General features: G+C 35.5%; 1 long non-coding RNA gene across 1 annotated transcript; it reads left to right on the forward strand.

Annotated features, from left to right (window-relative positions):
• Nucleotides 1–3,200, forward strand: LOC126773453 (uncharacterized). Its single transcript, XR_007669732.1, has 3 exons — nucleotides 1–303; nucleotides 754–831; nucleotides 2,805–3,200. It is a non-coding gene; the product is annotated as an uncharacterized LOC126773453 (long non-coding RNA).
• The last annotated feature ends 3,491 nt before the right edge of the window (nucleotides 3,201–6,691 follow it).

The raw sequence follows: 6,691 nt of genomic DNA on the forward strand, positions 1-6,691 counted from the left end.
AGCAATCAGCAAAATAATTCTCAAATATCGTTGGCGTTAACATATGCCAAATATTCGAGTACCTGTTTACACACCGCATCAACTCAAAATAAACGCGTTAAGCGTAGAAAAGTGTAAAAAGTAAATAATGAGATTCTTTTATTGTTTGAATGATACATATATAAACCAGCTTGGAATAGAAAGTAAGAAAGTAGGGAAATCAGCAGATTTTGGCATGTTGGATAAAGGAATATATAATAATTGCTGTGTGCTCGTACGTTGAACTACGTCTAGGAGTACAACAAACGATAACTACTCGCTAAGGTTAGTACCATTTTATCTAATCTGAGAAACATTCTATAGATTATGTTTCAAATAAATCATAATGAGGTAAGATAACCCTGTGGGAACAACACGTGAATCTTAACCGAACGTTGGGCTTGCCCGGGCAATCACCACTGAACATGTGGTTTGTGTGTACTTGTGCTTGCGGTAAAAGAAAACATCATAAGTAAACCTGCATGTGTCGAATTAAATGATACCATATATTTATCTACAAACTTGCATTGAAGATGCTGTGTGGACTAAGTTCAAAATCTTCTTCTCAAGAGGCATTTGGCCAGCAGTAGGTCATTTATAGGTTGTAACTTATTTTACTTCACGTCTCAAATGGATAGCTTTTTCGATATTTTATCCGATGAATTCTGAAATTTATTAATTGATGTTTAAAATGTGGTATTTAAATGTTAATGTTTTTTTTAAAATTAATTTTAGATAGGAAAATGAGTGAATGGTCAAACTGATATTAAACGATCACAAACCCCCATAGATATTGGTCCTGGAAGACTTATAGTAAGTAGCCAACGTTGGCTTTTGAATGTCGGTGAGTTGTTATTAGAAGTAAAACAAAAGAGAAATTAAGTAGTTAGGTGGAATGGTGTTATATTATAAATAAATATATATTCATCAAGAATTGTTTGTTGTGCATATTATATCAGATACAAAAAGCTATGTAAATAACATAGAATTAGAATTTAAGGTTTGTTAATATTAATTCCTTATGCGATCATTCTAATTTAATGAAATAGTATAGTACTACGTAGTAAGTTCATAGTACTGCGAAGTAGAACGGAGATTCTGATAATATCAAACTTGAATGCAGGTTTTTGATAAATTACTTTATTTTTGAATAATAAAACTCAATAGAAGTATGTAATTGTATTAGAACAACTTTATTTGTATGTCACGTGACACGTTATGAACCGATTATATGTTTTTTTTAATAAGCTGTACTTTAAGGACGGCCCCAATACAATTCTAAGACAAAAGGATAGATTAAGCATAAGTTCGGAATTCTAAAAGAGATTCACTTAATACATGGTCGGAACGGTTAATAAGCTGTTATTAACACAATAAAGGAGAATATCATAGGTCTGTGTCCAGCTCACTGTCGCTTCAGCTTACTAATACTTTGGGCTATGTCGATAACTTTGGTTTGTAACGTAGCGTAGGACGCCCAGCCAGCTAGGTGGAGTAACGATATTCGCAAAGTCGCTGGCGGTGGATGGAGATTGAGAGCTAAAGATCGAGCTCTGTGGCGCGCCATTAGAGAGGTCTATGTCCAGTGGTGGACGACAAAAGATTTTTGTTGATGATGATGATGACGTGTCATTTAAGCAACGCGTTAAGTTAGTAATATACAACCCAAAATATTCATTTAAAGTCAGTCCATAAATGTTATATAGCTGGGTAAAGATGATCCTCTTAAACAGGAACTGTCTACCAATCTACACTGGAGCAGTAAGATGGTCTAGCTCCAAGCCGTCCCCTTAATGCTTGTTTACCATTAAAAATTAATTTATCATAATAAACATTTTCCACATCTTTTTTTTCTAGTAATCTATGTCATCTTCATTATAATCGTCAAAGTTATCGCTTTCAACGAATTCTGAAAGATAATTTAAACATGCTAATTGCATTCAAGTAGTCACCCAAAAGAAATTATTCAACAAGATATAAAATTACAAGTCATAGATTGAACGATATATTTCTTGCAGTGCATATAGACATTCTATAGGGAGTGGTGACTTCTTATCATGAAGTGGGCCCATTTTTTATTCCGTTAACTTCTAGCCTCCGTCGAAATTTAAAAAAGGAATGAACGAGAGATAGTATAAAAGTTTTGTCAGTTTAATTTTGTCATAGAAATTGTATTTGGCCTTTTATTTTTGTTCAACCTTAAAGGGGGTAAAATGGAAGTTAAATCTCTGTCGTTAGTTTCCATGGTTATGGAAGTTGGTGTTTCGGGTAGAAATAAACATAAAAATAATGACAAATTAGACACATGCAGGTTTCCTCACGATGTTTTCCTTCACCGTCAAGCACGAGACGAATTATAAACACAAATTAAGCACATGAAAATTCAGTGGTGCTTGCCCGGGTTTGAACCCACGATCATCGGTTAAGATTCACGCGTTCTAACCACTAGGCCATCTCAGCTTGTACTATAAATATTTATTATATGTCATGTCTTTATTCAAAAATCACCCTTAAATAGTTGAACATGAAATCATGACGAATACTCGATACAAGTTTAATAGAGACACGTATGGTATTAAGGGCAAATAACAATTAATAATATTTTAACAATATTTATAATTTATTATTATTATTAATTTTGTCGTATTATTTATTATTATTTAGCTTGTGATGCCAATATATCCATCCAATTGAAAAAATAACCATAAAAATTAGTACACACTCAGTGAATTACACCCCATGTAGTACGTTAGTTTTTACATATCTTACATTGGGTTTTATTACAGTTAAATTAAGAAAATCATTGGGGGGATATGCCATGATCGCCAAGCTTGACAGACGGGATCACAATCGCAGTAAGTTGGTCATAGTACTCAGAGAGACGCTGCTGCCCGTTCTCTGGTATATATTCCCTCGGGTCGACTTCTACGCCCCCCACGGCTTGCGAGAAGACGTTGGATGCGGGAAGCGCAAGACCGGCCAAAATGGAAATCCTTGGACGCCTTTGTCCCCCATTTGGAGGATGATGATGATGAATTTAAGACATTTTTGATATTTTACTTAAAAGCAATTGTCACTAAGCAAATATTTATATCTATTGTAACCATTTTCATTGTATACTATCATTGCTACCTAATACCTATTAATTTAAAAAAAAAATCAGTAATTATAATAATCAGTAATTCAAATTATACACGTCAAAATGGCAGATTGAATTCCACGCTGGCCAATTGACGGGTAGCGCTAATGTATGTATAAAGACAATATAGATGAGAATTGTTTACAATTTGGTGTTTTTTTTTTATTAAAAAAATAGAGATACATCAGCGAACAATACTTTATTGTGCTTAAAAGACTAATTAGCATAAACGAGGAAGAGAATTGGACCAAGAATAGATTCCTAAATAAATGCGACCCTCTAACGCTTAAGTGACGTAGCTACCAGTATTTCCCTTACTGGTGGTAGGGCTTTGTGCAAGCCCGTCTGGGTAGGTACCACCCACTCATCAGATATTCTACCGCAAAACAGCAATACTTGATATTGTTGTGTTCCGGTTTGAAGGGTGAGTGAGCCAGTGTAATTACAGGCACAAGGGACATAAAATCTTAGTTCCCAAGGTTGGTGGCGCATTGGCTATAAGCGATGGTTGACATTTCTTACAATGCCAATGTCTAAGGGCGTTTGGTGACCACTTACCATCAGGTGGCCCACATGCTCGTCCACCTTCCTATTCTATAAAAAAAAAAAAATTTCATTTTGCACGCTATTAAAGAGCTTACATAAGTTACAAAAAATATAACTAAAGCATCTTTGGAATCATTCCAGACTTCAATAATACTTTGAACGAGTTGCACACCACCATTGGTTGTCGAGCGATCCCTTGTAAATCTAAATTGTTTATTATGCAGCAACTTATTTCTGGCTGAAAAATCTTGCTATTAGTTTGTAGTATTGTAATTATTGTATGTAGTCTGACTTAATATAATTATTTGCAAATTTAAAATACGTTGAGTATTAGGTAGATTATATGCTCTCAAAGTCGCTTGAGAATATTTTACATCATCTAGATAAATAACCCTACAACATAAGATTAATCACAATCTTACATCACAGTACATAGTAAGCGTAGCTTACTGTCTATTTATAATCGTTAATTATTAATTGAAATACCGTGATACCGTGATATTTGCTTGTAAATTCTAATCAAATTCAAGTACCTTAATTCAATTCAGAAACATTATACTTATTTGTTGATAATCAAAAAATAAGTAAGAATGACTAGCAATAAAAAAAATTACTCGATAATACGGACGAAAGAGAATTATGTTTTTTTTCGCTGGAAGTAATCCAATCACTAAAAATCCAGCGGTACCCACTCAGTCTATTCGGACGGCGGATCGCTTGCGCATACGATTGCGACTTTTCCATCGCTAGGTAGCCCGTAAATTTTCATGTGGAACAATTCAGCCACGAATTAATTTCGTTCAACTTTGACTATTCATTCACTTTGACAGATATACATTTGATAAATTAATATATTTAACGAAGTTCTGCCACATGTGTATTCGCTCACCCATATTGGAAATCGAGCAGAGTCTTTTGCTCAGCAGTTTGACATTTAGTAGCTATAATTTTATTATATTAATTATTATGGTAAAATTGTCCTTAACATTCGCTTTCTCTTTTCCATTTATTTGAAATAATTGTAATATATTTTTCTCTTTTATTCATCTCTATTACTAGTTATATCTGCATTTACTCCCATATTATGTCTCCACTTACAAAGTCCGTAGATATTTTGTATTTAAAATGAGTAGTTTAGAGAGTAGTTATCAAAGAAAAACAGATTAATTTCACTGTCTCCGTTCATTGACAGTAATGGTTTATTACGCGTTGGTGGACGCCTTAACAACTCATACTACACTTACGATGTCAAACATCCTATTCTTTTATGCTCCAAACATCACTTCACGAAAATCATTTTTCACAAATTTTAGACAGATTCCTTTCATGCATGCTACTATCTCACGTTAGACAGACGTACTGGTCATTGGGGGGGAGGAGCCTCGCCAGGCGTACTGTTCATGGCTGCATACGTTGCTCTAGGTTTAAACCAAAACCTATTCAACCCATAATGGGTGACTTAACGCGAGATAGAACGCACCTTGTATTTCCGTTTCTACATACGGGTATCGACTACGCTGGGCCGGTGCTGATTGCCGATCGAAAGGGTAGGGGCTGTAGGCTTACGAAGTCATATATATGTATTTTTGTGTGTTTTGCAGTTAAAGCCTTACATCTGGAGCTTGTGACAGATTTATCAAAAGAATCGTTTCTAGCTGCTCTTCATCGTTTCATCGGTCGTCGTGGAAAGCCTCAAACCATCTCCTCAGACAATGGAACTACCTTTGTTGGTGCGAGTAACGATATTTATAACTTTTTTAAAACTTATTCAGATGATATACAGACAGAAGCTACAAATAAAGGTATCGATTTTAAATTTATTCCGCCCTACTCTCCACACTTCGGTGGATTGTGGGAATCCGCTGTGAAGTCCGTCAAACATCACTTACGGCGCATTCTTTCCCTAACTCACTTAACGTTTGAAGAGATGTCAACCTGCTTAGTTCAGATAGAGGCAATCCTTAATTCCCGTCCTTTAACACCTCTATCCTCAGATCCTTCAGACCTTTCCTGCCTTACCCCAGCCCACTTCCTCATAGGACGAACTTTTCTAACTGTTCCTCAGCCACCACTAGACAATGAAAACATTCAACAACTGCAACGCTATGAACGAATTGAAAAACTAAAACAGCATTTTTGGCAGCGTTTCTCACACGAATACGTGACTGCGCTGCAACGGAAGGTCAAGTGGCGGTCTTCCAACAGGGACCTGGAACTGGGTTCCATGGTTCTCGTCCGGGACAGGACTCAGCCACCGCTCTTATGGGTCTTGGGCAGGATAACAGGACTTCATCCTGGACCAGACGGGGTGAACAGGGTCGCTGAGATTCTAACCAAAAAAGGGACTATTCGGAGAGCGTACAATAACATATGCCCTCTTCCGGAGACATCTAGCTGTTGAAGAATCCTTCAACCCCGGGGAGTATGTTGCGGCGCTTCACTATCTATCATCGCGGGGTGCGGGGACGCGCCTACCAACTTAACTTCACTTGTCGTCTCGACGCGCGTGCGCGACACACATCAGTTCTTATAATGATGTATCATTAATACAAGTATTCAATTACCAAAGTCTTCGTTATTTTTACCACCACAAAAGCAGCTATCGAAGCTAACAACAATTAGTGTACGACATTCGTTTAGCACACTATATTAGTTTGAAATATGTAACAATAGGAAGATATAAATAAATATTATTCATTTCATACTTATATTTTCGTTTGATTATAGAAACTTAAATTTATTACGGGTTTGGTGGTCAATAGAATAATTTTTGAGTATCAACTATAATTAGCGAACCTAGTTTTTATATTATAAATGTGTTTTTATTTTATTATTTTTATTTGTATTGTTTCTTTACTTAGTTATATAAAAACTCTATGTTTATATGCAAGACTGTTTTTTTTTTCAATAAATTAATATTATTATTTGTTCTGTGCACGTATTAAATACGACAGGATTGTTCTTGTTATCGTAACAAGATTCAATGGC

The sequence above is a fragment of the Nymphalis io genome, chromosome 14, assembly GCF_905147045.1.
Source record: "Nymphalis io chromosome 14, ilAglIoxx1.1, whole genome shotgun sequence".
NCBI classification, from domain to species: domain Eukaryota; kingdom Metazoa; phylum Arthropoda; class Insecta; order Lepidoptera; family Nymphalidae; genus Nymphalis; species Nymphalis io.